General features: G+C 40.8%; 1 long non-coding RNA gene across 1 annotated transcript; it reads right to left on the bottom strand.

Moving 5' to 3' along the window:
* Nucleotides 1-15,173: 15,173 nt before the first annotated feature.
* Nucleotides 15,174-16,288, bottom strand: LOC311073702. The gene is made up of 3 exons (XR_014604194.1): nt 16,125-16,288; nt 15,809-15,947; nt 15,174-15,246 (listed from the first exon to the last, which is right to left on the bottom strand). It is a non-coding gene; the product is annotated as an uncharacterized lncRNA (long non-coding RNA).
* Nucleotides 16,289-17,822: the final 1,534 nt, after the last annotated feature.

The raw sequence follows: 17,822 nt of genomic DNA, 5'->3' as shown, positions 1-17,822 counted from the left end.
ATTCTTCTTAAAAGATTTTTCTCTCTTTTCTTTCAGCAACTCAAAGTGCAGCAGTAAACGAAGACCATGGAGTACAACGACAGAGATTTCATCAACTCTACCGCAGTTTATTATTATAATGATTTATATTACCATGACAAAATACTTTCTTATCCAAGCTATTATAATTCTTCTGAAATCAGACTGTCCATCTTCTTCATCACTGCTCTGTGTGTGGGGGTGCCGTATATATTGTTATGATTCTTCTGTGGCATTCTTTCAAAGGCCATTTTTAATTTCCTTAACTTACCTAAAGTGAAAGGGAACTTCATATTTTCATATTTTCTAAAATAAATTAGTAATTTTTCTGGTGAAAGGAAACAATATAAAATCAACTCAAAGTGGTTTGCTATAGTCAGTTGCTATAGTAAACTGGTTTAGCTGGTCTCTCAACCCAAACCCCTCTAAAACCAGCTTAGCGTATTCTTCTTAAGTTTTTTTCTCTCTTTTCTTTCAGCAACTCAAAGTGCAGCAGTAAACGAAGACCATGGAGTACAACGACAGAGATTTTCACATTAGACTGTCCATCTTCTTCATCACTGCTCTGTGTGTGGGGGTGCCGTGTCTGATTTGGGCTTTTTATTTTGTGCATCTTCAGAGAAAGACCAGAGGCCGGATCTCAGTCTTCATCATCCTCATCCTCCTCTGTGACCTGTTGCAACTGCTCCTGTATATATATATAGTGTCAAAACTTCTTTCTTCAGGTCTTGTCCATGTCTTTGACTCATTCATTATAGTGCATGGATATTTTTGTCTGAAAGTGTGTGGCGTTCACCTGCAACAGCTGGTGTCTCTGGAGGGGGCTCTGGCACTGAAATATCCACTGATCTCTGCTCATGTTTTCTCAACCCCCTGTTACATCATAATCTCCATCATTATACTTATTTTTCCTGTAATGTGTGCATTATTGATGGCTTTCAGTCGCGGTGGTTTTTATCTCGCTGTTGGCTCAATTCTGGCACCTGTGTGTTTATTGGTTGTCACAGGCATAATCACATGCAAAGCCCCGCCCACTCCTGCCAGAACACCTGTCAGTGACAACAGACCAGGCGCATCATTGTTTCTTGTTACCATGGTTACCTTCGTTGTGCTCTATTTACCATGTGTGTTGGTTCACTGTGTGCAAATCCTCGTCTTTCACATGCCAGAGTCTTGGTTCGTGAAGTCTCACTGCTTGTTGAGTTTGACAGTGATTTCAGAGCCTCTCCAGTGTGTGCTGGTCTGTAGAGAGAATCTCAACACTCAGACCAAACAAACACATAGAGCTCAACTCTGAACAGACATCAGTCTGAACTGAATATCCAGACGAGGCTTATGTCTATAAAAAAGAAAATTGGTTAAACTTTATTTTGATGGTCCCTTTATTAGTATTAGTAGACTGGTAGGGTTATGGTTAGAATAAGTTGACATGTAGTTGCAAAGTTACTTATAGTCATAAGAATGTTCAAAAGGAACCATCAAAATAAAAGTGTTACCAAAAGTTTTCAAGAAACATAATCACAAATGCTTAAATATTTTTTCTCTTGTGCTGAAGTTAGCAAAATGGCTTATCAGGATCACGTCAGTTAGAAATAATAACAGTGGTTCACACAAAGCAAGGAGAGTCTGCTGAGTCTGGAACCAGCTTCCAGAAGAGATCAGACGTGCTTTAACAGTAGCATTCAAATCCAGACTCAAAACACTTCTGTTTACCTGTGCATTTACTGACTGAGCACTCGCTGTGCCACTGTATGTTCCACTGATTGCATTTTATCTTATTTATGTAACATCTTTTTATTGTTTTTATAACTGTTTTACTTATGCTGTTTTGATTTGTGGTTAGGGCTGTCTGGTTGGAAGAGTTGAGAGGATTGGGAAGTGAGACGGTGATTTCGAAAGCCATCAGAGGCGACAGTCACTGTCAATTTAAATTCCTTCTCTATGTAATGCATTTTGAATTACCATTGTGTATGAAATGTGCTATATGAATAAACTTGCCTTGCCTATTGTGTTTATATACAGCTAGTTATAAATACTGTTGTAAAAAATACAAATGAGGATATCACTAAAAGGATGCCATGTTTCACACTGACACAATTTATATATAAAAAATAACATGAATAGTTTTCTCAGCCTTGAATCTGTGTGACTGTCAGGGTTCCTGAGTTTCATTGTGTGTTTCTCCCACTACGTCCCAAAGAACACTGAGCGTCTCATTTAATTCCTGGATGACCTCTATATGCTAGGGTGTGGCAATGTGGCAACTTCCATGCCGTCACTGTGAGTGCTTTAGGATGCGTTCCCAGGATGCTGTCACATTTTCTCCCACTTTACTTTCCACTCCCAGTCGGGGCCAGTTCTCCTCTGGCCAACGAGCGAACAATGTATGATTATGATGCAGGCAGCATTACAGGTCAGAAGTCCGATTGGTCGTGTCGATCAGGCCTTCACAGGGCTGATGAGTCTGGCACTTCAGGGATAAACACCACCGATTTGTGCACACCCTTGAATATATATACCAACTCATTTTCCTTAAAACCACTAAAGCCATGTGATGAGTGAGCAGGCATGAGTTAGAGTTATAACCCCAAAAATTGTCATTTATTAATGCAATTGAACTGTACTCCAGCGATGAATCCTAAAACAAGCTATAAGCTGCATTGTCATAGCAATACCCCCGGAAGAATATTTTGTGCATTTTAATCTTAAATTCATCAATCTGCTTTGAGAGTTCAAAATTAAGAGCTCCAACCCATATTCAGTGTGCAAATTGAACAAAGAAAAACTCAAACCTCTTTTAGTTGTGATATAGTGTCTCAGTCTACATTATACATAATAATAATAATAATAATAATCCCATGACAGTAATAGTCATATATTGTAAAAACAAATGCACTGAAAAATAAAGAAACCTTCATAATTAGTTTTGTCCTAATTTCTATACTTGAAAGAGATAAATACTTTTATTTTGACAGAAACTGCATTCAAGCTTTTATTTTGGCAGAAACTGCATTCAAGCTTTTATTTTGGCGGAAAACATGTTTACAAACACGTCTCATTACAATTCTAGTAAAGTGTGGTCAACTATGCAGATGTGTGTTACCCGTTGCCTGCGGTTCTTCTGATTCTCCTGGAGCAGGACCAGCTCTCTCTCGAGGCCCACACCATGGCTTTTCTCGACCTGGCGTGCCTTACTTCCTTCCCCGACTTTTCATTGAGTGTTTTTTTTACACAGGTCTCAATGGGAAGACGAAGGCACGCTTGCCTGGTGTGGGACCTCGAGAGAACTTTGAGGCCTTCGTTGAGTGGGTATTATTCCACTGTGGTTGTCAGTTCACCATCGGCCCTTCCAACAGCGATGAACTTGAGACCGCCCTTCCTGAGTCCCCTGTTCCAATCCTCGTCCAGAGACAAGAGGAAAAATACTTAATTGACTATGATACCGAACCTTGTCTACTGAGCCTGAGAATCTTCACATCGTGTCTACCGAGCCTGAGCTGCACGACATGTCTACTGAGCCTGAGAATCTTCACGTCATATCTGCCGAGCCTGAGGGGTTAAACTTAATTGACTTTGATATTGATCCTGAGTTTCTTCACGTTATGTCTACCGTGCCTGAGTTTCCTCACGTCATGTCTGCCAAGCCTGAGAACCCTCACATCATGTCTGCCGAGCCTGAGCTTCTTCACATCATATCTACTGAGCCTGAGTTTCTTCACGTCATGTCTACCGAGCCTGAGTTTCTTCACGTCATGTCTTTTTTTTTTTTTTTTTTTTTTTTTTTTTTATTGCAGATTAACAAAACAGTAACATATACAAGGTAAGAAATCATTGACATAAATACAGAAGCGAGGGAGGAACAGAAACAGAATAACAACAACGAAAGAAAAAGAGAGAAAAAGAAAAAAAAAAGAAAAAAAAAGACAGCTCAATCTCATTGTTGATATATATAATCAATAATAATATATCAATATTAGTGGTGTTATTATTATCGATGATAATAATAATCATAACAATAGTAATAGTGTTAGTTTTAGTGATTTATAAAAAAAATATATATATATATATATATATATATATATATTAAAAATAAATAAATAGTAAATAGTAATGATAGTATTAGTGACAGTAATAATAATAACAATACATTAAGATCAGTCCATAAGTTATTGTATATTTGCTCTAAACTCTAGGTCAGGGGCTGATCCACAACTGCCTTCACGTCATGTCTACCGAGCCTGAGCTTCTTCACACCATGTCTGCCGAGCCTGAGCTTCTTCACACCATGTCTGCCGAGCCTGAGCATCTTCATGTCAGACCTGCCGAGCCTGCGCTCCACGTCAGTTCTGCCGAGCCTGCGCTCCTCGTCATGCCATGCCGCGCCGCCTAAACCCTCTAAGCCTGCCCTCCTGCTCAGCCTGACCCGCCCTGATCTCCTGAACTGCCTGTCCCGTCCTGGAGTCTTCAGTCCTTGTTCACAGTCCATGTTGCAGTAGCCAAGGATCTATTGCTAAATACAGCCAGCCTAGCCTCTAAGTGTGCAGATGCTGAAGATCATGTGAGTAGTGTCTCTCAGAGTAGAGACTCTGGTGCCATCTGTAGTGTGGAGTTAACTGTGCCATTTGAAAGTGAGGTTTTGATGGTGGAGACATCACCATCCTTGACACTGCCAGTAGGGGTATTACTGAAGCCGATGATGGTTCCTAGTAATGGGGATGATGTAAATAATTCCTCGTGTTGATACACAACACATCTAAGAGAAGCACAGTTACTCTGGTGAGAACAGTTGTGGGACATTTGTATCCAGTTGATCCAGTGAAATGAAATAGCAAAAGCTGAGTTGATCACAGAGCAGTTTGACCCTGATCTCATTAACTTTGGCAATTCTCCCATCCCCGAGATTTCGAAGGACAGGTTGACCCGGAAAGACCTATGTTGATTCTGATCTTTTGTCTCGCAGAGTGAATGAGGACAAGGAAGTGGAAGACTGGAAAGGATAGGAGTCAAATCAGATATGTTGAACATTTAGGATCCTCCCCAGAATGCATTCCTGAAGTGTTTGTGTTGTAACTCTATGGTCCAAAAAGTGCAACATTAAAGGTGCCCTAGAATGTGAAATTGAATTTATCTTGGCATAGTTAAATAACAAGAGTTCAGTACATGGACATGACATACAGTGAGTCTCAAACACCATAGTTTTCTCTTTCTTATTTAAATCTCGTTTTTGAAAAACACTCCTGAAAAACAGGCGAATCTCCACATAACACCGACTGTGACGCAACAGTCGGGATCATTAATATGTACGCCTCTAAAAATTTGCATATGCCAGCCCATGATCAGTGCCAGGCGAAACTGCACAGCCGAATCATCAGAAGTTCTGCAGGTGAAGAAACAAGTGAGGATCATAGGGAAAATGGCAGATCTATCTATAATCTATCTATAATCGGATACCGCTACAGTTTAATTTGAAGTTGTTAGTTGCTCTGCCCATTTCACCACGGACTGTTTTTCTAACCTGGAACAATATCAAGCAGCCAGGCTTCTCTCAGCGTCTCATACTGACGAAGGGGGCAATTTCAACTAACGTTATATTCCCGCAAGCGGTAAGTAGTGATTTTATTAACGATAATTTACACTGTGTTATCTAGATCCAGCGCGATATTGTTTTTTTCCTCGAGAGACATCGTGGCTTGCAAACGAGCAAACGAAGCATGGCAGTTGCTCAGTGTTTGGATGTACAAATGAACACAAAAATATTTTTTTAGCTCCTTCATCCGAGCCTCTGGAGAACCAGTGGGTTATGTGAATTTCTGATGTGTAATTGTTCAAGTTCAGACAGATAATCTTTCGCTCAAAGTCGTTCAACACTGTTTATGCATCAGTAAATCGCGTTGCAGTGATAAGATCTTCATTCACGCAGTCAACAGGCTGTCATCTGCTCAATGGTCATCACTGCAACCTTTTATGTGATGGGAATAGATCTAAATACTTAAAAAACTTCTCATGATTCGTTAATCCCGATAGCTGTAATAGTAAAAACGTATAAAAGCTGTAATAGTAAAAGTTTTCCAGATAGCTCTACATGTAATGCCAGATATTTCATATGCAAGCATGTCAGCCAATCACAGCAGTGGGCAACAACACTGAAGTCTCACAGCAGACACGCCCCTTCAAACTGAGTGTTCAAATCAGGGGATGAAATCAGGCTAGGAAATATGCCTTTTATTTCTAAATTATAACAAATTTTGATCTAAAAAACATACTAATATTATAAGGGCACCCCAGAAAACATTATAAAATAATAAAATAATCCATTCTACGGCACCTTTAACATGAAGCTTAAGTTTCACAATACATGAATTACACTTAGAAAAAAACTGTAAAATTATGATAATAGATCAGGGGAGCACGATGGGCAGGATTGCTTCCCTTAAAAAAAAAGAGAATTTATTATTAGTATTAGCCAGCACTTTTAAATTTGCTTTGATGTGAGGCGCTCTGGCTCCCGGCAAACATGTGACTATGGTGGCTGGTGTCTCTATTTTCACGCTCTGTGTAATAGAATCACCAGTGACTAGGGCACATTCAACAGGATGTTCACTGAGTGGGGAGATCCTGTTTGATGTTGTAAACGGAACGGAAGAGCGGTGTTTTGTCCCGCGACTACAGCGCCTCACCGTCACCCAGTTGCCCTGCTGCACGGGCTCTATTCAGCCGGAACCGAACAATGTAAAGAGTTCACTAAGCTAGTCGCATCCAAAGCAGTATCTAAAGCCCTTGCACTCTTACAATTAACCTTGATTAAAGCTTGGATGCGTGTCTCTAGTTCTGAAATCTTCTCCGCCAGCCTGACTATCTCCCTGCATTTATCACATGTAAATCCTGTGCTGACAGAGAAGTATATGCTAAACATGTTGCATGAGATGCAAGTAACAATAAGAGGAGAAGATGACTCACCGTGTGTGTGTGTGTGTGTGTGTGTGTGTGTGTGTGTGTGAGAGAGAGAGAGCGCGCAGATACTGTGTTCACTGTGGTCTCAGAGAGAGGTGTGTGTGTGTGTGTGTGTGTGTGTGTGTGTGTGAGAGAGAGAGAGAGAGAGAGAGCGCAGAGACTGTGTTCACTGTGGTCTCAGAGAGAGGTTGAGACAGAACAACACTTCCTGTTGCACTGTTATTACTATCTCAACATTAGATCGGCCCATGTCCCTAAATTCCAACAACTAGCACCTAATGTTATGGCATTACCAAATTCAGAAAAATTAAATCATATTTTGGGAGAAAACGCCAGCGTGATCACAACAGCAACAGAGCATTTATATGACAACGATGTACTAAGAATGGAGAAGAGGAAGACTGATGATTTGGAAGCAGCTTTCCCGATCCGCAGGGCTTCTGTGACCGACAGTAATGCAGTCCCGGCTGAAGGCCCTTTCTTGAAGCCAGATTGGTTGACATCCAGCTGGTTATTCTGAGACAGGGAAGATGTATCCCACACTAAGTGTGTCCCAATTCAGGGGCTGCATCCTTCGAAGGATGCTCAGAGTCTAGTCTTCGTAGGATTTGTAATTGGGCCACCAGGTGTTCCCGATTATGAATCTGTCGCAGAGCAACAGTGCGAGAGGAGATCTGCCATCCTACACGGCATTCTAATATGATAATGGAGCAAGAATTGGTCATTTTTATTTTTATGTTTTATATTTTACTGGAGAAGATGGTGGGGATGTATCTCCGGCTTAGTCAAGACTGTGGCCAGGTAAGTTAAACTGGTTTGCTGCATCCCAATTCAGAAGCTGCGTCCTTAATTGCTGGAGTACACTTTAAAATGTAGATAAGTATTGGGTTTACTTGAGTAATGTAATGATACTTATGAAAATACAAAATACACATAAAGCGGTTTAAATGTTGACTTATACCTTACCAAGATGTGATTTTTATTCTCTTGACCATGGAGAACATGTTTAGGCAGGTTTTCATATTGTTTTGTTTTTACAAATTTAAAGCATAAAAACAGAAAACAAACAATAAATAAATAAATAAATAAATAAAGTCAAATATACCATTTTTTTTTAAACCAGTCCAGTACAAACAGTACTCCCGCTCATCATCGGCAGCTGTCACAGTTGCTAGGCAACAAGAACAGTCCTCCATAGGCTAGACTGGTCCGAGTCCTTCGGATGCAGCCTTTGATATTGTCACGGAGTCAACTTCAACAGCACCAGACCTCTACACTCCGCCCACTCGTTCCCTGTCTCCTGAATACTAATCACCATCACCTGTCACCACCACCTGCCTGCACTCAGCACCGCTAATCACCAGCACTATATAGTCACCATACCCACAGCATTACATTGTCTGGTCTTGTCATTCCACACCAAAAGACTTACCTGACTCTTCCTTTGATGATACTTACCTCTTCATGCCATTCTTCTACCGAAGTCCTGATCCAGTCCGTCTTCGTCTGGCTTCTGTCTTCCATCCAGATCTTCATCATCTACAACCAAAACCAGATAAGAAACTCAGTCAACCCAGCCAACAAGAGCTCTACTTTACTCTTCAACAACTCACCTGCTCATCTGCTGAATAACATCTTGTGTTCAATAAATCCTGTTTACAAACGTTACTTGTTTGCTGCCTTCTGTCCTGACAGATATGAGACCCAGCTGTAGTTAGCAACAAATCTTTAATATTGTGATAATAGGTTGTGCTTGTTTCATTTTCAAAATAAACTGTGGTTGACTGTAAGGAAGTACATTCGTTAACTATTGACGTACAAATGTAAAGTACTGAGGATTTTTTTTTTTCTCACAGGACAGAAACACTATAAAAACATGTTTTTTTTTTATTGTTTGTTGTTGTATATTAAACTACTCAACTAGCCTAGAAATCTAGACGCACCCTAGCTGCAGCAAATGCAATTTGCAGCCAGGGTCGTCAAGCAACTCTCCATTGGCTTGTGAGCTGGAAAAAACAAACTCTAGTCAGGTCAATCACATTGTGTATAGAGTCGGTGGGCAGGCTTTACATAATGATGGCAGAGATTTTGTTTGTCCAAATTACCCTTGTCATAAAAAAAAATAAAAAATTGTACAGAACAATTCCTTTTTATTTCACAGGCCACCTCATCAAGTTACTTAAAAATAATGCACAGAAATTGTAGTAATTTACAAATAACTGAAATTACCAAAAATAATGTATAGTAGGCTACCTCATTTCATTTTTTTTATTTAGATTACAATTTAAAAAAAAATGTTTTACAAATAAGTGACATTTAAAAAAAATTAAACATTTTAAAGGGTAATGCCAAAAAGCAACCTAGGCTCTTTTTGTTAATCTACCTGAGGCAAACTTCCGTTTAAAAGCATAATTTGAATGGAAACGCCACTTTTAAGTTTGACCGTATTTTCGTTTTCGGTCAAATTGCCTTCTGAATGGTAGTGCTTGGGGCACTTCAATGATAGCATCAAAAATCGTTATTTTTAAAATACTAAAAGCCTCGTTTATACATTTGCGTGGCTCCGCAGCGTGAGTCTCCGTAGTCTGCACGTGCACCTCCCCAAACGGATGAGGCGTTTATACTTGACGCGCACACCATTGTACTATTCTTTAAAACGACAGGGGGGGCGACTCGAGTAATTGTCCTCTAAACCATCAGGAATCAGCGGTGAGAAGAAGCGAGCTATACACTTGACAATGTTTATTTTAGTACACCACCATCAACACCACAATACAAAAAGAATCGTGTAAAACCCAATAAACCCTGAGATTATTACTCGTGACATTAAAATAAAATATATGGATATGAGAACGTGTATGCAATATAACTAAATGAACTCTCTCTTAAATATTTTCTAATTTCACTAAACATTTCATTAGGTTCGTGAACATTTTTTATTAAACATGGACCTTTGTGTTCATTAAAAATACTTTTTATGCTATTGTATGCTAATTTTCTAAATGTAAGCAACTAATTTAGACGTGCAAACTTGGTGCCGGTGTGATGAGAAGTTCGTGCTCGGCCAGATTCGGCTCGAAGTCGTTCATCTTCGGATGCGGATCCGCGCGCGCTGTTACAAATAAAGCTGTGCACACCCATAGACAGTAAATAAACTGGACACAGCGACCCCATAGGTTTCAACGGAGAGAAGTGAAGCACATTAGAAGCCCTCATTTCCTGATTGCCGAGCGTACTGCGCAGACTCAAACTGAGCTTGACGACGTGGATGTGACGTGAGCAGCCTGTCTGACAGTTGTAAGTTTTCTAGTAGCTGTGCCGAACAAAATCTGAACCATTCCCTTCCGAATCTTGCAGAGACGGAAAGCGTGAGTAGGATCTGTCCATGAGCTAGGAGCAGGAGCAACGTCATGACTCTCTATGGGCTTCTCCCTTGACTTTATCGGACTTTATGCCTCCACGTCCCCCCGATTGACTGCGAGCTTCTCTTCCTGTCTCTACGGTAATTTCCAGAGAGTCGCGTGGTTATGACGCAATCGTTAGCCTACTTTTACAAAAACTGCTTCTACGGGGCCATAACGTAAGCTACAAGGTAATGGCTTTTATACATTTTCGTGTTTCTTTAGAAATAAACCATGGACAAATGGAGTCTTTAAACGCCTCAGATATAAAGTTATTCGCTGTCAAAGTGACGCCAAAATGAATGGGAGTCAATGGGATGCTAACAGCAGGTGAAGGCTTGTTAGCCAATGGCGGCTCCCGGGGGTACCTTCAAAATAATATGAAACGCTGCCCCCCTGTGCACACCATCAAGCGAAATGGGGTCTTACGCACGACCGCCCACACCGCAATGACGTCATTTTTGCAGCGCGCACCTTTGCGCTCGTGTGGACGCATCGAGTATAAACCTAGCTTAAGAAGACTCGACACAACATGAAACTTTGCTCGAAGTATCACCAGGGGCTCTACACATGAACTATTGAGAACATTGTTTGTGTACACAGTTTACTAAAAAGAAAGATTTTGAACAACTCACTGTATCTGTGTCCGCCGGCATTTTGACAGTCAAAAATGCTGTTGTCTTTCCTCCAAGCCACGCTGGCAGATTTTTTTGCACCCGTAAATAAATGGTCATTTTCAGACCTCATTTTAATAATTTGAGCTGTCTGCTCCTTGCTCCCTGAAACAAAACAAAATATTAGCACAAGTTTTGCCTCAAACCACCTGACAAATGAAGCCACACAATGGTAACGAAGGAGTTATGTTCAAGTTATGAAAGAAAAACCTGTGGCTTTTAACTCTTGTTTCACTAGCTTTTTGAGTAAATTAAAACACAATACTTACATTTATATGTGAATTCGTCGGCCGCCACAGAACTCAACCACCATTTTTCTTTTATAAAAATCCTGTCGTCACCAGCGCGCAATTACGGGTAGGGTAGGCTGCGGATCCTTCTGATGTATCCACCATTTCACAGGGAAACGAAGAGCGCATTTGGAGTCGCTTTTGAATTGGGGTTGCCTTTGCCTCGCCGCGGTGACGCAATCGGCCTTCGAAGGGCGCAGCTTTTGAATTGGGACATCCTTCGTTGCGCGCTGTGATGCAATCGGCCTTCAAATGCGCCCTACGGAGGGCACAGCCTCCGAATTGAGACACACATACATTATTACATTTTCTTCATTAGCATTTGGTACCATGGTTATTCATTGTTTGATTAATGCACCTTACCCGTTTCTCATTTCTTTGATTGCTTTTTGTTGGTATATATTTAAATGTTTTCTATTAGCCTTTGTTCCGTTCTGGTCTATGTTAGGTGGTTGTTCTGTTCATGTTTTTTTATTTGATTGAATCCTGAGTATTTTTTAGGTTTTTTGTTATAAATAAAAACTACTGTGGTTAGATCCTGCCTTTTTTCATCTTTGTCTCAACTATGTCGTGACACACACACACACACACTCACACACAAAGAAACAGTCATCTGAACAATGTGATTCTTGTAAGCTTTCATTAATTCCTAATTTGACAATAATTATTTATTCGCTTGAACTAATGTACTGCAGAGGTGGACAGTAACAAAGTACATTTACTTGAGTACTGTACTTAAGTACACTTTTTGAGTATCTGTACTTTACTTGAGTATTATTTTTTCTGGAAACTTTTTACTTTAACTTCACTACATTTGAAAGAAAAATATCATACTTTTTACTCCACTACAATTCTGTCAAGGTCCTTGAGTAGAAAGTAACATCAGTCAGTGGATGATTTTGGTTGCAGGGGTTGCATTTTGGTTGGAAATGAAAGTCGGGTTGACGTCAGAACCCTGCATCTGATTGACATCAGAACCCGACGTCAGATTGACGTTGGATATTGATTGAAAATAAAAGTCGGGTTGATGTCAGAACCCGACTGATGTTGGTTTCTGATGTCAACCCGATTTTCATTTTCAACCACAATACAACGTCTGTCCAACGTTGGAGATCAACGTCAATCTGACATTGGATTGACATAAACCTGATTTTCATTTTCAACCACAATACAACGTCTGTCCAACGTTGGAGATCAACGTCAATCTGACATTGGATTCTGACATAAACCAGATTTTCATTTTCAATGTTGGGTTTGGTTTTCTAAATGTGACTTTTGTCACTTTTTTGGAGCACACTAGCTCATAGATAACAGTAAGGCTAACATATTCATACTAAAAGCCAAAAAACTTTAAAAAGGGCACTATTTGAGGGAACAGCCATTTGGGTGTCCGAAACCATTGTGGACGTTATTGAGTGACTTATTCAATCTCACATTCAATCCCACTACTGGAACTGTGTTCTAGAAATAAATGTTATATTGATATGAGGGTAGGCAGGCGTAGATTCAGAGGCATACGGTAATTTAAGTATTACATACAACAATGCAACAATAATAAAACAATGCATTGACATTTACTTTTTACTTTTGATACTTAAGTATTTTTAAAAACGAGTACTTCTGTACTTTTACTTAAGTAAGAATCAGTCTTTACAACTTTTACTTGTAACGGAGTAATATTTGACCAGTAGTATCTATACTTTTACTCAAGTAAGGAAGTTGTGTACTTCGTCCACCTCTGATGTACTGTATAGTCTGAGTATTCAAATACAAATGGATAAAAACCATGTGGTGTTGTATAATGTCTATAACACTGATGACCCATTTCTCTAGGTCACAAATCTCTTCTGAAATATTTTGATAGGAGGCTGGTTCGGGCAGAGGAACGACAGACACCCGCTCGACATGTTCACTTATTTTACTGAGTTCTTCAGCCCATACAGACAACTCACGTATCTACAATTGGGCATGGCTTAACTTACCCGTCACTTAGAACATCTTACATCTTCACACAGTGACCACAACAGCAGTCTATGGCCTTGCTTTGTATCCAGGCCGTATCCAGATCTGACGAAGGACCTTCGCCTGGACCCGATGACAACGCAGTGCTGAAGTGCTAACTAGTCTCTCCCTATGGAGGATCCCTTTACCACTCTACAGATAAGGCGTTGTCGGGAAAATTCGTTTCGCGTTCCTACCCCGAAGTGACAAAATAAAATAAAATTCTTTATCAAAATTTATAAGGAAAGACAAGTACTTTGTTTAGGCTTGGCTTGTAGGGAATTCCAAACCTGCGCACATATATTCAAACGCACATAACTATAGAACCAATTCTAAATGCGCACGTGAACGGCATCAGCGTTTCTCACAGGTTCGCGTTTAAAGTCTGTGTAGAGAGAATGGTGTCGTCTTAGCGACCCCTAATTTAATAACAAATGATCGTTGCGACGGAAGCAAATCAATCAAAACTAACTTTAGCTGGAAAATAACTTTATTAAAGAACCGCTATAAAGCCAAAACAATCTCTGTTACCATAAATTATACGCTTATCTCTGTAAAGCTGCTTTGAAACAATCTACATTGTTAAAAGCGCTATATAAATGAAGATGACTTGACTTGACTAAAGACTTTGTTTGCCCCCTCGTGGACGAGGGTTCTTCTTATTAAAGGGGCGGCAGTGTAATGTCAGTATAAATGGAAGACACTAGTTAGTGTTATGTTAACCATGTTACCAATAGCAACTAACAGCTTTTAAAGCAAGCAGTTTTCAATAGCCACTAGATAGCCTTTAGAACAAGCAGTGTTTCAATATATATATATATATATATATATATATATATATCGTCGCTGCCCGATGAAACTCACGTATGTCCAAAACGGTTACTTTTCAGGAAGTGAAAAAAACACTGCAATTTCAAAAGCAGTTGAACGTAGCGTTGTCATACTTGGTACAGCATCTTTAAATGTAACCATATTCTTGCCAGTGTAATGATATAATCCACATTTGACCAAAATTGAGTTTAAATGGACATACGTGCATATTTTACAGTAACGGTGGTCGATACGCGTTCTTCCGATCATTAATTAGAATGGTCAAGTCGCGTTTCATATTGACAGATATTCATCTGTCAATATGAAACGCGACTTGACCATTCTAATTAATGATTCAGGCTACGCTCAGTTTATTAAATAGCCTACGTCTCAGTTTATTAAATACGCTCAGTTTATTAAATGTCTCTTGCAAACTATGAAGGGACAATGAATCAATACACTGACATGGCAATGCTAGACAGATACTTTGTTTGCACAGTCCTACCGTAATTTTGTCACTCCTCTCCACTCCTAGACGTACGTCTGGCGTCAGGGGGGAAACGTTTACCTCGATAAAGTTAGGCCTACTGTAAAGGAAAGTCATTGTCTCACCAGGCTATGTTTATTTGGCACTGTATTGCAGAAAAGAAAAGTGAAAATGAAGTTGCAGTTCCAGTAAACTCCAGTTAACCAGTTCATGTTTATTCTTCAGGTGATTCAAGCAGTAACGACTAATTAGACTCAATACTGCTACTACAGGTGGAATTATAAAATAGCAAATTATAAATTAATTAAAATGGAATTATAAAATAGCAACAGGCTTTAATGCAAGATTTTAATCACGTCTTTCCGGTCAGAATTGGCTGATAGGAATTCCAAGAGTTCAACAGATGAGACCAAGTCATTTTAAAACATGCACATAAACAATTACATGCCAATACACAATAAATAGAACATTTAATTAATAAATTAATCAGTCAGTCAGTCAGGACAGCCCATTCATCCAGGTAGTGAAATAGTGCATCACTCATGGTCAAGTGCATTGTAAAATGGATGAAAGTCCTTGGGTAAAACATGTTTCAGTTCTTGAAGGTGCTTGAACTTCCATCCATCCATCCATCCATCTTCTACCGCTTATCCGGGGCCGGGTCGCGGGGGCAGCAGTCTAAGCAGGGATGCCCAGACGTCCCTCTCCCTAGACACTTCCTCCAGCTCTTCCGGGGGGACACCGAGGCGTTCCCAGGCCAGCCGGGAGACATAGTCTCTCCAGCGTGTCCTAGGTCTTCCCCGGGGTCTCCTCCCGGTGGGACATGCCCGGAACACCTTCCCGGGAAGGCGTCCAGGAGGCATCCGGAAAAGATGCCCGAGCCACCTCAACTGACCCCTCTCGATGTGGAGGAGCAGCGGCTCTACTCTGAGCTCCTCCCGAGTGACCGAGCTTCTCACCCTATCTCTAAGGGATCGCCCAGCCACCCTGCGGAGAAAGCTCATTTCGGCCGCTTGTATCCGGGATCTTGTCCTTTCAGTCATGACCCACAGCTCATGACCATAGGTGAGAGTAGGAACGTAGATTGACTGGTAAATCGAGAGCTTCGCCTTGCGGCTCAGCTCCTTCTTCACCACGACAGACCGGTGTCATCCCTTACAGCCCCCAGTGCTTGACCTTCAGGGCTTTAATTTTTGGGGGGGATGTATAGAGTGGGGCCACGATGACACACGTCTTCCTCAGGGATGGGGATGTGAAGGGTTGCCAGTTGTCAGAGTGTAGTAATTTAAACTCCATACTGCCATCCACATTGTATCTTATAGATAGATTAAAGAAAAGAAGGGGGGAGGGGTGTCGAGGAACATAGGACACAGAGATAAGAGGGAACCAAAAGCATGTTTAGATTTATGAAACTAAATATTTTAATATGATATGGCTCATGTTTCATGTATTTGTGAAAAAAGTGTGTTAAAAAAACACACAAAAAAAACACCTGACTGCTCGAAGGTCATGCACCATAGGATCTCCAACTTTGCTACCAGGTCGGACTGACTTACAGATGTTGACTTTGCTGAAGTCTTGGAAAAAGCTGTAACCAACATACTTCACCTCGTATGGTTTTGGACTGGAACGAGCTCCTCGAATAACTGCAGCATACTCAGCTGGAACATGTATATCACGGTTTCTCAACCCTCTTTCAAGGTACTTCTGTGTCACACGTTTCTTTTTCTCAGTAGCAAACTTTAAGAGGGCATTGCTCAGGACCAGATTTCTGTTTTGATAACCACACCCATCACTCCAAAGGATGAATTCATTGTAAGTGGGGTGTGCTTCAAGATAATCCACAATGCAGGAGGCGAACTCGTTGGCAGAGACCCCAGCTTCACCCTCATGCCAAAGGTAAATTTTTGCTTCACATGATGCCATATTGTAGATGGTAAAATTATGGACACCAAGCTTCATTTTGTAGTAGAGGGCAGACGCTTGAAGCTTTGTGCACAGGAGAAGGCCCTGCAGATCCATGCATGCAACCAAGGTGGTGTTGTTTGCAAGTTGTTTGTCCTTTACCTTTTCTGCTCGTGCGTCGTCCTTTTTAACACAGTGTTCCTCCCAAACGGCAGCCTCGATATTCCCGGCTTTGAAGGCACAACAAGTGTCACACTGATCTTTCTTCGGATGGAACAGAGAAAGATTTAAATCGTTGAAGGTGTTAGGGAATACTTGCCGTGACAGAGGCTGGATACTGTGGTCTGCACATGATTGCTTATACTGTGTGTGGAGATAACTGATGGACTTGAAGAAAGGCTCCAGGTACATCTTTGATGAGGAGGACCTGCAGTAGTGCGATGGAACTTTTGGCAGATCCAGAAGGAAGGTCTTTAGAAAGTCCTGCTCCTCTGTCCTTACCCTCACTCTCGCCATCTTCTCAGGACTTTCCCCTCTTCGCCCAACCCACTTTAAAAAAGTCCACTGCTTGATGCCAAGTGTAGACAGGAACATCCTTTGACAAACTCTGAGCCTTTTACCATCTACACATAAACAACAAAAGAGAGATGCTGACCTCCGAGATTTAACCGCTTCTGTCCGGCGCCGCTTGACATCACTCACCTCCACCGATGTTTTCACATACATTCTCCTCTCTTTCCATTCCAATTTCCCCCAAAAATACTTGAAAATTTCCTCCCTCTTCCCTTCATCAATTTCGGAGCAGTGTAGTTTGCTCGATTTCTGGCAGGACACAGCTTGGCACCGCCCCCCATTTTTCTTTCTTCTTTGATGACAAATTCAATTTTTTTTTCGTCCAAGATAAGATTGGCCCCTCATTCTTTTCCTTTTCTGGATGTTACCCTTCCAAGTGTTGGCCCTCTTCCTTGACCTTCCCCGATTATCAATGGCACCTTCATATGATTAAAATAAAAATAAAATAAAAATGTTCTACAAATGCACATTTTAATTACATGGTTTCTTAGCATGTGGATATGTGTGTGTGTGTGTGTGTGTGTGTGTGTGTGTGTGTGTGTGTGAGTGTGTGAGAGAGAGTGTGTGTGTGTGTGTGTGTGTGTGTGTGTGTGTGTGTGTGTGTGTGTGTGTGTGTGTGTGTGTGTGTGTGTGTGAGCCCACTAGTAGCTGACAGAAATGTAAAAATAATGACAATAAGTTACTCACCTTCATTGACAGGCAGTGTTGGGGG

The sequence above is a fragment of the Abramis brama genome (assembly GCF_963993115.1).
Source record: "Abramis brama genome assembly, chromosome: 22".
NCBI lineage: Eukaryota > Metazoa > Chordata > Actinopteri > Cypriniformes > Leuciscidae > Abramis > Abramis brama.
Note: the sequence above shows the minus strand (reverse complement) of the source record. Positions and strands in the feature narration are given on the sequence as shown.